Source organism: Columba livia, chromosome 12, assembly GCF_036013475.1.
Source record: "Columba livia isolate bColLiv1 breed racing homer chromosome 12, bColLiv1.pat.W.v2, whole genome shotgun sequence".
Taxonomy (NCBI): domain Eukaryota; kingdom Metazoa; phylum Chordata; class Aves; order Columbiformes; family Columbidae; genus Columba; species Columba livia.
The window spans coordinates 4015728-4030365 of NC_088613.1; positions in this window are offsets into that span (position 1 = coordinate 4015728).

The following is a 14638-nucleotide window of genomic DNA, read 5'->3' on the forward strand; positions in this document are numbered from 1 at the left end:
AGTGCACCCATTTCTACAAAAAATGAATAAGCATTCTCACAGCAATGGCAATAAAGGTATCAACTTGTGACCAAATGGCCTCCCATCCCTAAAGAACTATAGGAGTATTTTGAAGGGAATATGGCTTGAGCTGGAAAATCATGACCTAAACATGGAAGAGAGGGAGGACCGGCCTCATGTAAATCAGTTGTTGGAAATGGCAAGTAGAAAAATATAAAAATAAAAAACAATGGATAAGCAGAAGATGTACTGTTACAGTGAGATTTAAAGAGTGTGGGGGAAAGGGCTACAATACTGACAAACATCAGAAGCTACTTCTATTGTATGTGTTTAGTTGAGTGAGGTTTCAAAGCAGTGAAGAAGTGCTCAAAACCTGAACGAGCCTGTTATCATCAAGGATCTGCAGAAAGCAGACTGCAGGCTGGAGCTGCAGGAAAGATTAATAAATCAAGGTCTGCAGAAAATATAGTGTTCAAAGAAGTTTACAGATGTTAAGAGTTCGAATATAAAATACCGGGGCAGGTTGTACAATGTTGTGCTTAGGAAACTTCTCTTGAAAAAGGGGAAAATATTGAACAGCGTGGAAGCATTTTCATAAGCATCATCATCATCAACACCATCACCACACCTGCAAAGCAGAGGATTTTTTTTGCCAGCAGCATCTCCCTCTGTTCTTTCAGTTAGAAAACCATTGTATAATCTTAGCCAGATGGCTTCAGATAAGGGATTTCGAATAGTGATGATGAAACACAGCTCCTTATGAGGTCAGCATCAGGAAATGGAAACGTCTCTTGAAGGTGGATGTTTGATGGCAAAGAGCAGTAACAGAAGTATGGAGAAAAGAATAATTTCTCAGACTTTCTGATAAATATGAAAGACACTACATTTGTGAAGAATATAGGGGGAGCAACGTGTTCCCTCTGCCAAGTAACATGGTTTGCCAGCAGGTGCTGGATTGCCAAATACATGAGCCACTTCAGCTGGCACAATGCCCTGATGAAAACATCTTATTTGGCAGCTCTGGATTTCTAAGGAACTGTTTTCCTGATTACACAGCAAGAATGATCAGTGTGCCATGGGAACTCTGGAGGGAGGGTGGTGTCAAAACCACACCTACAGCATGTGATAGCATCACTGCTGTGCTTTATGGGATCCTGGATATCATTGTCCAAAGTGCTGGGCTTAAGAAGGATAAGTTAAGAGAAGCTGATTAAGTTAATCACTTCCTCTGTTATTTTGGACTCTGGCGGACTTCTCAGCATTGTAATTCAGCAATGGCACAGGGAGTTTCTCTCTGCTGTGCTGTGATTTATTGCGACAGAAGCCAGGGTTAGTGTTATCTCACTCTGCTGCTGAGACAGTGGTTATGTGCTTTACCTTCACATTTCTTGATGCAGTGCTCACCCTGCTCCTGTGACTGGTGCACTCAACCTCTTAACCAAACTAGCTGTAGTTTGGTACAGGCTCCAAAGGAAGTAAAGTCCAGAGCCATAGTGAGGCCAAGAACTCCAGTTTACCCACACGGCAGCAGTGTGACACAGTGAGCATCGATGCATATGAGCCTGGAACACCAATCATGCAATTAAACATGTCAATAGCAGGTGGCTTTTCCAAGACTCATTTATCAAAGAACAAGGAAAGTTGGGACTACAAGGAGACTTGTGCATACCTTTCCATCATATGTAATTTCACTACAAGCCAACCACTTTATTCCATAGGTGTGACAGCCTAATTGAGCTGTCCCTGCTAGGCAGCCTGGCTGCATGGCAGTGATATCCCTCAGAGCTGGGACACCTCTCAAGGTTGTTCCTCAAGGCAGAGAGACCTTTTACCAACAGCTGATCTTTGGTAAGTGACTGATATCATGCATAACCTTGTAGTATGGTAACTTTGAGTTTGCCTTGGTGACTTAGATTGCATGCTGAATTGATACTAACGAAGCTTTACCAATCCATGTAGCTATTCAATATTATTATAACCTTTGTTTTCCTTGCTCTTATACATAAACCACTGCTCAAGTCTGGGGCTAAAATTGGACCTAGCTGCATCTAGGTCCATAAGGAGTTTAGAAAGCAAGGGGGTCCACTCTGAACCTCAGGACTCAATGGGTGGCTTTTCCTTACTCTTTGCATCCCCAGTCTCTGTGTGAATCATTCTAACTTGAGTTTATCTCAATTTTCCTTTGTGTACTTCTTCCATGCAGTAATTAATAAGGTGAGCCTTGCCATCCAACTTATGGAACCTTGTCAAGCCATTGTTAAACTATGTTCTTCCTGCCTGTTATTTACCCACGCGGTTTTGCCAATCACAGCTTCCCTATCAGTGAAAATTCATAATGTGATATTACCTGACAGTGAACAATTGTGGTCTTAGCTAGACATTTAAAACTTGTCTTTGTTTTCTTTGTTTTTGTTTTTAAATGTAGATGTTTATTATTTTACTAAAATTGACCTTACCAAGAAACACCATAGTCCTCTTACAACTTCTGAGCAAACTGAATTCATTGTGCTATTATTATTATTTCACTGTTTCTAGGGATTAACTGGCAAGTTGAAACACAAAGCAGGAATGAATGGCTCAATGTCTCCATGATGTGACAGCAACAATAAGGAAACAGAGCAAATGAACTTGAAGAACTCACTATTTTTGTAAAATCACGAGACACAGCGCAGGGAATTTTAGCAGCAAAAACCTTCTAAGACTCTTTTCTATTATTGTCAATTAGATCACCTGATAGGATTTCCTAAAAATTCTAATTTAAGATGTTGCTCTGCTTTGTTTACAAATATTTACTGACATAAAGGCATGCAAGTTCACTTTATAAAAGAAATTAAGATGTATAAGTTTACATACCAGAGGAAAGCAATGCACATCTGTAGCACCATAGTGCTTTTTACACATAAAAAGACTGAGGGATTTTTCTGCTTACAGACACCTGCTTAGCAATGATGCCAAAGCCCATCTGCTTCCTTAGCTTTGACAGATGACCAACACATACCTAATAGCCTTGATTCTGACAGACAGCTCATTTATTCAGCCATTTAAAATCTGTCTAACTAGTTCATAAAAACAGACATATATATAAAAATTGAAACAGATTTTTGAATAGTGAAACTTTAATCCATCTAGTTGTTGAATTTAACATGGAACTATGATCAAAATTTGGATTTGCAGAAAAGAAGTCCCTTGACTTTCCTGTTATTTGGACATCATCAGACAATCATTTGCATATATAATCAGAATGACTGGAGTAATTACCATCTAGCTATTTGTTACTACCTCAGTGCTGAAAAAAATACTAACTCTGTTTATTTAAGGGAGTCCTGTTATCCCTGACTGCCCTGAGGGTGATTTTTGCCTAATTCAGATGACTTAGCACTGAGCATCACAGACGCAATCCTATCAGCTATTTGAAGTGTGGGACCATAACCACTGACTTAAGTAAGAGCAGGTGGAGGTGATTTCCAATGCTTTTATAGCTATGTCCAGAGGAGGATGTCCGAGTATACCCTTAACCACATAGCAGTGGTATCCAAAAGGAATCCAAATATATGCTCATCTTCATGCATAACCCGTTCGGAGCTGCCTAATTTTCTCTGCCGATAATTCTTTAGTTTCTAGCTTGTAAATATGAAACTGCTATCTCAAGAAGTAACTACGTTTAACTTGATTTCTCTTCACATTGAAAGGTCAGACTTAAAATATATTATTGGAAAACATTTGTAAATGTTTCTGCTACCTGTGAATAATATGCAATTCCATAACAATATAATGGAACTATGAATTACAATTAATTGTGGTTAGACTGGTTTTGTATTTCTAAGAAATACTTTTTGAAAATGCTTCTGCAGTAGCCTCCATGTTTTATTCAGAGCTGTGAATTCTCTTTCGCTGATGCATTTCTGTATTTTGTTTCATGTTTAATGATTTAGTATCTTTTTCCACTTTAAGTGAATAACTGAAGCTTGTTCAATGTTTATATTTCACTGATGTAGATCTCAAATAATTTAACTGGTATTCAATTTAAAGATGTAATGTTATGATTGCTCACTTTCATTAATATTAATGCAAAATGCATCAGATGATTTAAAAGAATAAAATATTTTTGGGGGAAAAAAAACCCCTCCTAATGAAGATTGCACTTGACTCAGAATGCTCACTTTTGGGAAGTAATTGCCATTACAAAAGTATACGTTAAGTTTGAAACTACAGTTTAAATTATACCCATCAATTAAAGCTCATATCAAGCTGAAAGGTAATTTTTAATATCACTTCTTTAACAAAGAATCTGCCCGCTTAATTTCAGTGGATCTAGTCTCATGTGTGAAGGCAGGGAGATAGTCCAGGTTTTGACACAGTTGGGACCTAACAGGGATTGAAACTGCTCCCAACACAGCAATACCAGCACTGCTGCTAATGCAGCACTTTTCCGGCGAATAAATTGAAGATTCTCCTCTTAGGGAAGGTTAATCTAGCACCTTTCATGGGCACAGTACTCATTAATATGTATCTTGCATTTCTAAAACCCTGGCTTCAGCTAAAAAAACTCCTCTAACGCATAGTTATTCATATTGCATTCTCATAACTTCCTGGGGTCTTAACCATGAAGAAAATTACTGCATTACATTAGTACATTGATAAATGGCATAAGTATTTTTAAATGTAAACACCTCTATGGATTTGCATGTCTTTTGAGAGCAAATATGATGGGAGAGCTTTGGAACCCAGCATATTTTTCATTATTTTGTATAAACATGTAATTTGGTTTTAATACTCTGTTCTTGCCATTATGGTAATTTGGATCCCAGTCCAACAAGGTGCTGAAGCTCAGGCTTTAAACGTGCTGCCTTCACTGGGACTTAGCAAGAATCCAGGCAGTGCACAGAATGGGACTCTATGAGATGATGGAGGTTTAAGAACTGCTTTCTTAAGCACCCTATATGAACATCAGCATAAATCAACTTTCTACCAAAACTGATTTTACATAAAAAGGAAATGAAATTGCACTGAGTACAGTGGATATTTTAAAGTAGTCTTTTAGGATGGAAGTTCACCTGCTGGGCTTACTGTTATTGTGGATTTTGCAGCTGAAAGCTATTTTCAGCATATGAAAGTTTTAGTACTAGTAGGACCATTCTTGGTCCCAGGTAGAGGAGCAAGAAAGGGAGAGAAACTTCCCACTGTTTCATTGTTAACATTCCTGACAAGTGTGCGAAAGACACTGGAAAAGCACCATACTGCTAATGCTGCCATCTGAGCAACAAGACATGCCAAATTCTAAAAAACACCTCCCTCAGGGGAGCAACTGAAAGCTGTTTATAATAGACCAGGAACTCCTGTCTGAGATTTATCAGTGACTGTCACAGGTGAGAAGTGTTTACTAACAAAGCCAGAACAAGTGACAGAGAAGGTGATGTCTCCTTCAGGATGCTCAGCCTTTGGAATAATTCATCTTCTAGCAAGCAGCCCTAGCAAGTCCCAAACCGGAGCTTTCAGCAGGCGAGCTTATGCACAGCAAAAGCACTCTATTCACTGCAAATCTAATCTAGCCCGACTGTATCTGCAGCTACCCTGAGGCAGTAGCAGAAATGGAAAATGAATCAAAGTGGATCTGATTCTGACTTCCATGAGAGCACTGCAGAGATTCATTTCCCTGTATTTGACTTGTCTGAAATCTTGGCTGATGGTCAGGCCTTCAGACAGATAATCATCTTAGCAACTGAGTACTGGACACACATCCTTTTTTTCTCCCACACAGGCTTACAGTTTCTCCAGTAATATGAATTACATGTATCTGGAGAGAAAGAGGCTGAGCTCGGGAGTTTCTAAAGTAGGGGTTACTGACAGCTATTGCTCTAACACACACAGGTCCCTCAGGGATGCTTGCCTTCTTGGACAACGCAGCAAGGACTCACACACAAGGTGGTTATGCTTCATCAGCATGGGGATCAGCCAGCAAAGATTTCCCAGCAAAGCTTAGTTAGGAACAGGGAAAAGAGATAGAAACAAGCATCCAGGAATTTACCCCATCCATGAGACATACCTCTTAGGCTGGCAGAGCATTAGGAAACTCTTGAAAACCACTTTCTCTGCTTGTGTGAAGAAACCATAAGTTTTGCCTACCTGAGGACTGACCTTGCAGTGTGTAAGTTGTACATTAGAACCAACAGAAATATTATTGACCTATTCTGCTCTCAGAGTTCATAACTCAAACTCTAGGAATGAAGTGGAAGTTGCAGTTGGCAACTAAAGAAGGACACTAAGAAGTTTCTGGAAGAAGTCAGGAATTTGTTGTTAGATATGTCATTATGTTGTATTTTGACTGCTCAATCAGTTGTTCCTTTTTTAAAATAAAGCCTTCATTCCAGGTTTACTACACCACATCACAATTTTATGAGATTCCAGACAGTGTTTCTTTCAACTTTGGAAAGCATCTTCAGGCCCTGACAAGTATCTTCCAGGAAAATTGACTTCAAATGCACTTGTCTTCTTAAATAAAATACCCACTGTCATTTACAAGCAGATTTCTTTAGAGAGAAATAAAAGCATCAAACAAGTATGAATTGCCATGCAGACCTCAGCTCCTCTTTTCTTTAGGACTCCAGCAGGTAGTAACATCCCCCATTCTTATAGGTCCTATAATGTATTTGCATCAATCTCAATACAATACAATCTTGTTTCCTCACCACGCCAACACATACTGCTCATTACAAATATTAACAGGTCTATGAATGGGAGGGGAAGATCATTATCACGTTTGGTGGATGTGTAGTATTTTTGTTCTGTGTCTCTGTTGTTAGCTGATACTTTGTGCCAGGGACTGTACATCACAAAGATGTTCCGTGTTCTTTTCTGTTCTGTGGACCCATATTAAGTTTTCTTACTGAAAGTCTGTTATAAAATAAATACTCATCAAAAGTGGGATAAAGGAAGACAGTATAAGGAAGATAGTACATGACTAATACAAAAAAGTGTTTTCCAAATAAACTGGTTTTCATATATCTTTTCCAGTTCTTGAGATCATCATTAAACTTCTGCTTTTAGTGGGGCTTTTGTGACCTAGATAACAGGGCCTTAGCGAATGCTGATAATAACCCTCCCTTTCTTACATACTGACTCCCCTGTTTTGACTGCAAGGGAAATAGATGGCCTTTGCTGCATAGCCTTAGAAAGAACCAAAATTGCACACTAATCTCAGTTGCTGTTTACATGCTCTGGCTTAAGTTGTGCTAGACAAAAAAATATTACCTATGTTTTACATCTGAATCTTTACAGTAGAGTCATTAAGAGGCTTCCCAGCAGCATGTTCATTTAAAAGCTTAAAAAAAAGTTGCACTGAAACTCCTGTAGGTACCTTGAGGTTACAATACACTGTGATAACCAGCAGTTTGCAAATGGTAGCCTGCAGCCATAACAAAAAGCTCGCTTGATTTCTCTGTTCAAGAGGTGGAAGAGTAAAGCAATAAATATGGTTGTGCATTCCCCTGTGGAAAAAAAAATAAAATAAAATAAACCCAACCCACACCAAACAAACAGGAACAGACAACATTGGGAAAAAACGCTACTATAATAAGGACAGGTTGCAGCCTGCAGGCACTAACCTGCCTTCTGTGTAGAATCATTGCCATTCTGCTGAACTACTTAGCATCTAATGATCATTACACGGACCACATCAAAGCAAATGATGACCAAATGAACTTGTATCTTCCATCTTCTCTCTCCCTGCACCATAAATGCAACCAACTTGCATCATCCCTCCTTGATAAACTTGTCACTTTCCTCTCCCTGCTCTTTATGTTGATCTATTGCTTCTAGGAGTTTCTTCTTTCTTTAAGTTGTAGACATCTTTCCAAGAGGAAGAGGCAAAGGAATAAAGACAGACATCTGAGATAGCAATAATAAAACTGGGTGGATTAGGTAAGATTCACGGCTACTGAAAGAGAATATGACTCCACAGACACCAACAATCTAAGATGTGTACAGATCTGCATGTTTCTCTTATATTGCCATACACAGCACCAGCACTGCTAAAGGAATTCCCATTATTTCCACTAACACAGTACAACCCTTTTTCTCTCATATTACTGAATACATTTATATCTAAATCACAAAATTTATTACTTTATATTTCACTTTCTGACACATATTTGTGGCTGATTCCCAGAGTTACTTCTTCCCTCAGCAAAAACCATATTAATACCTCTGCAAGTGAATATCTAGAGAATTTATCATAAGAGGAAATGGTTAGACAAATACAAACCTCAGAGCAATTTAATCTATGTATCAAAACACTTGCCATTCTGAATAAATTGAAAATGGAAAGTATGATACAGATCTGGATTTGGAGCAGAACCAAAGAAAGTCACTCAAGTAGATTTACTCTCCCAAATTGAAGTACTTAAAATTTCTTAATTCAAAGCTATAAAAAAATCTTTCCTGCAGAGAAGTAATTTTTTTAATTGCAATGAACAGTCTGGATTTCTATCAAATCAGATTTGGTTTTGGTCTTCTTGTTATTAGGGTTTTTCTTCCCAACCAAATCAGAAATGCAGTGCATTACACAGAAGACAATACATTGTAGCTGCAGTGAAGGAGCAGACTCAAAAATTGTCCCTCAGAAGTGGAATGGACTATTGATATCAGCCACCCTGAAGCAATATATCATTTACTCCTTTTAGAAATCCTTACAAATTTCCAGTCTGCCACAGAATCTGAAGTGCAATCTGCTAGGATTGAGTTTAATACATAACTGAGGAAAAAGACATTAATACAAGGTTTAAAACGTTAAACATTTGTAGTTGAAACAGTTTTACCTTATCAAGAAGCCCCCAAGCTCAACGCAGCTGAACAACTGTACGTTGTGGTGACTTTCTGAGAGGCTTCCTCCGCTCTATAAAAGCAGCTTAAATTCTATTTTTTTCTTTTTTTTTTTTTTTTTCTTTTTCAGTGAGTGCAAAATTGTCCTTTCTATAGCCTGAGGCAGCCTTTACTGCTCTTCTGGGTGGCACAGCATTGTTATTGCTCTAGATATTACAGCACCCAAATGCCATGTAATCTATTAGGGGAGATGTTGAGACTGCGAAGCTTGGGTTTATTTTTACTGTAACAAATTCATCTGTTTCACACGTATGTAAATCCCAAAGTGGGAAACTATTACAGCATGCACATAATTCAGAGAAAATCCCAGGTCAGCACAAAAGCCTAGTATCAGTGGAGCCAGTCTGGCCTCATACCTCTGCTTTAATCAGCGACCTAGAGAGAAGTCGACTTCTGCTGTTAGCACAGCTCCATCCCCTCTGCTGCATCTCAGAATGTGAACCATTAACATAACGTAATTGCAGAAGTGACACCCAGCTCCCAGGCATGGAGCTCCAGTAGATTAAACCAGTAGATTAAAATGAACTATAATAATTACATAATACAGCCTTATTTTCAAAGGCCTGCTGGTGCTTAATATGAGCAAGTACTTAAAGCACCCAGAGGATTTGAGTCTTGGTGCAGATCTGCACAGCTCTTTTGAAAAGTGGTTGAATTGATGCTGAGCTCTCTGGGATCCCCAGTGAGACCCAAGCTGTTTAAAAAAAAAAAAAAATGGAGAAATAGAGAAAACTCTATTGGCAAGCGAATGAAAAAAACAGTGTACAAAGTATGTGCATAGTACTAGTCCATCCTTCTGTTACTTTAAGAAAGCCTGAGCAACTTGGGACAACCTGAGTTCTCTGTGTTCTGGAGTAGCACAGCCTCATCTTAATGCAGGAGTGTGAATACAGCAGTATAAATAATAGGTTTACATCCAGATATGCATTCTGTATCTATCTCAGCTCAGATCTTTGTGGTTTTTAGCTAGTAAAGAAACCATTCAACCATAAACTCAAGCAGCAGTTGACTTTATGTTTGTTTGTTTGGTTGGTTTTTCTCTTCTTTTTCTTTTACACAGCTGATACACCATACAGGTAAAAGCAGATTTACCGATTACAACAGTGTACCATGTACAAGTCACATTGAAGTGTTTTTATGATGAAGAGTTTCCTATTTACGTAACACCATAGATTCCATAGTGTTGCTGAAGCTGTGTAAAGCTGGCAGAATCAAGCGGTGGCATTGCCTCTGCTCAGGACAGTAGGGTGAGTTGGGAATGTCTGTTGCTGAGGATGTAGCAGTATATGCTAAGGGCTAAATACTGGATAATTTATGCTGCTACTTAGATGCAGGACGCTAGTGAGATCTCATTCCCATAAAATCATATGATAGCCTGAGCATTTGAACCAGTCTCATGCACAGCATCCAACCTCCAGCTGTTTTATTCTCTAGTATTTTTAATGTTTCCACATCTGCATATGCTTAAGTGTCAAGCATTATTCTTATTAAAAAAGGTGTGATATAAACCAGTTTCACTATTTTTACTGTTAAAAAATATGAGTTGTAATTTCTTGCCTGAGGGGAATTTAATGCGTAAGATAAGTACAGTTTCCCTGTATGTGGCTTGAAAATTTATAAGGACTGACAAGCTTTTGTCCATACATCCTTACATTTACAACAATACAATCCATCGCTCAGTACCATTAACACGTACCAGATCTACAAACCTGACAGGGCACCTTTGTTCATTTCTTAGAGGACATAAACCATCACTAACACGTGACTTACCATTACCTGAGTTCACTTCTGTGAAATAGCCCCCCTGTATAAAATGCACCCAGCTACACAGCTATAGGGGTTTCTAGAGTCCCCTATGGTGCTGCATCCAACAGTCCAGAGAATGAGGAAAAATAAAAAGAAAAATACAAAATACTGATACATTTCTGTTCTTACATTTATACAACTCAAGGTGTGTGGGGGCTTGTGAGGGTGTGTATTTCTTAGTGTATATGGATATTTACACCAGAATAATTACCTTTGTATGCAGAGGATTTAGTAGTGTGACTTCAAATGAGAAAGCAATATCCACTCCCTTTTCATTTACTAGGTGATGAAATAGTATTGAATTACATCAATTCCTCTTCTCGTTCTTCATTTCAAATAACATGTTCTGTTCTAACAAGATCACAAATGGTAAAATAGCCACAGCTGGTACCCACTGGTACCAACATGAGTGAGCTTGGGAGGCTGGTTGACCCTCTGGGGTAGAGCAAGGTAGAGGTTTCAGTATTTGTCCTAACCCTTAGCAATTGTGTAAACAGCATTTTAACCAAACTTGTACCGAAAGATGGCTCTTCTTTGTGCAAATATAAACTTGCTAAAGAAAATATAAGCGTGGAAATAGGAACATGCAAATTTCCCAGTTATACATGGAACAAAAAGACTTTTTTGCATTTCTAGAAATGGTCTTATAAGAAAATGGAAATGGATCTACTTATATAGTTTAAGTGCAGAAACAATACCATCTGAATACAAAGTACAGAGGATTAACACTTATTGACAATCAGGTGCAAGGACGTAATTCATTCTCACACTTTCTCAGTTAACAACAGTGACTAAGAAATACACCTGCAGAAAATCAAAGCCTGTATTGATGGGGTTCAGAAAAAATGCTAATTTTATTAGAACAAATAGTTACAAGTAGCTATATTATTTTCAGCAATCTACAAAAGAAGCATTACATTTTCAAACTATATTATTCAGCATATCTCCTAACTCATTCAGTAAAAATGTCACATTAATCTGTAAGAATGTTTTGCTCACTGGCTGCACCTTTAAATGACCAACAATCGAGAAGGTTGAGCTACGTTACAAACCTAGCCTTCTGGTTATTAATTTTTAATTACTCTCAATTACTCCTTCTCTTTTTTGATCACTTATTACTTGTTTTTGTCAAACAGGATCCGAGTCCAACAGCCATTCAGCTCAGCAGGAGTCATTCCATTAATGAAGTTTTGATCTATAACAGCTTCTTTCATTTCCCTACAGACCATCAGGATCAAATCACAGCAGAATGATGTGGTAAAACAATTTGTCTTATGAACAGCAGAAATTATACAGTTTAGTTTCCAGATAATTCCTGTCCTATTACCACCCTATGTCCCCAGATAACTCCTGTTTCCCCACAGCTCTATCGTGCTATGCAAGCGAGGATTTGCCTGTAGGGTTGCTGCTTATACAACTGATAGCAACGGAGTACTCCCTGTTTTTCTCCCACTAAAGGCTCTTTCCCATTTACCCAGCTTTCAATTTTAAAGGAACTTGTAGGAACTTAACATCTTCCAGATCTCTCTGTGCTATCAGATTAGTTGATATTTACAAGTTTAGTTCACAGAATCACAGAATGTTAGGGACTGGAAGGGACCTCAAATGATCATCTAGTCCCATCTCCCTGCTGGAGCAGGAACACTTAGATGAGGCTACACAGGAATGTGTCCAGACAGGTTTTGAATGTCTCCAGAGTTGGAGACTCCACAGCCCCCCTGGGCAGCCTGTTCCAGTGTTCTGTCAGCCTTACTGAGAAGTTGTTTCTTCTCAACTTTAAGTTAACCAGCTACCTCAGGCCCCTTTACCTTCAAGCAGCCTTGCCCATGGGATTTCCCCTAGCAATTGCCTGAAAAGGCCAAAGTTTGCCCTGCTGAAGTCCAGGGTTGCAATTCTGCTTGCTATTCTGTTCCTGCCACACAACATCCTGAACTCCACCATTTCATGGTTGCTGCAACCGAGGCAGCCCTCAACCTTTATCGCTTCAACCAGAGCCTCCTTGTTAGTGAGGATGAGGTCCAGCAGTGCACCTCTTCTAGTCGGCTTCTCCACCATTTGCAGCAGAAAGTTATCATCAATGCACTGGAGGAACCTCCTAGACTGTGGCTGGCTGGCAGAGTAGTCCTTCCAACAAACATCAGGGAAGTTAAAATCCCCCACCACAAGCAGGGCCTGTGACTGTGAGGCTGCTCTCAGCTGTCTGTAGAGGCCTCATCAACTTACTCCCTCACCATTGATACAAACCAACTGCAAAGAGAAGAGAATGTGCTTTAAGTGAAAGCTTCTACTTCTCAGAGCTTTAGCCTTTGGACTTTGCCAAAAAAATAAAATAAAATCAAAAGCTGTTAGCAAGTAACTGACTCACAGAGCGACGGACAACGTCATCACGAGTTGTGTTCCTTAAAAAGTCAGACTAAATGTTTCCAGAAGAAGGTTGCAGACTTATAAAACCACAGACCAGGCATGAATTATAGTGTGCTAGCAGCCAAATCACACCTTTTCAAGAATGGGGCCATAAAAAAAGAGTTCATTTGCTCACAAGAAGTAATTCTGATGTACCTTTGCAGGAAAGTGCGTAAAGCTCTCAAGGTTACTGAATCTGCAGTGGGGGAAGACTTGTTTCCACCTCCCAGGCTGCAAGTCATTGCAATCCTAAACAAGTGATCTCAGTTAAATTGCTAATCCTGTTTATTCTAAAATTTAGCTTGAAACAGAACAGAAAATCTCAACTCCCTTGAGCTTTGTACCCAGAAACTGAGCTGAACGTTACCGTGTAGGCTTACGTCTTTGCAAGACTGAATTTCATTCTGAAATCTGAAATGCCCAGTTTTAGGGAGAATAATTTTAATTTTATTTCCAAAATTGATTTTTCCCTTCTGCTTTCGTAAGAGGAAAAGAAAGTGAGTGTTGCTTACCGAGACAGCTCATGCAGAATGTCAAACCATTGTCCTCTAGCTACACGTTCAACAGATGTTTACATCTGCAAGTTCCACTGGAGAAATAAACACACAAAGTACAATGTTGCCACCAGTTTAAATACCATCCTGTCTTTTCACAAGACAGACCGTGCATAGCTAAGCATCAAAATACGTTCCCGGTACTCTTATTATGACGATATGACCAAACAGCCTTCACATTTTAATGATGTTATCTTCTAGAGTGATGATAATAATTTAATCTGCTTCAGTGGAGATAATAAAAATTCTTGTACTTTTACACATCTCCCTGCTGTCAATACTGGAATTTTTCCACATTTTTCTTTATGTAGAATAAGAAACCATTTACCAAATACAAATAACAACTAGCAAGCTGAGATAACCCCAACTAAAAGTGATTATTTTAAGATTTTTGCCGATTTTCTCGCTGTCCTTCCAACAAAAACTCTTAAAAGTGAACAAACTGAATTCCCCTTCTGACAGAAACACCAAACAATGCTTGAAACATTGCTCACATCTGTGAAACTCTATCTAATCAAATTCATGCCTGCGTTGGTTGCCTGGGTAACAATCAGACAGTCACTGATATAAACAAACTGCAAACAGAAGAAAATGTGCTTTAAGTGGAAGCATCTACTTCTCAGAGCTTTAGCCTTGTTAATTTAAGAAATAATCGTATAATATGATCTTATTCACAAGGTAGTGGGTGAATGGAGGAGGAATATTATATACTGATTGGTTCACTCATGAGGATAAGGAAGACATGTGAAAGGTTGTGAGCAATTGAATTTAAAAGCACAGTTCCATTTTTACCATTCTTTCCTTGTTTTCTTCCTAAGAAGCACAGCATGGCATTTGGATATCACTATAAGTCACGGCATAAAAGGCTGATTCATTACTTCTTTTGCAGCACACAGTTTAAGTTACTGTCTACATTTACCCCTCATAGCACAGGCCATTAATTGATCAGCTTTTTTAAGACTCTCCTAATGATTTACAGGAGAGATGGCTCTTCTGAA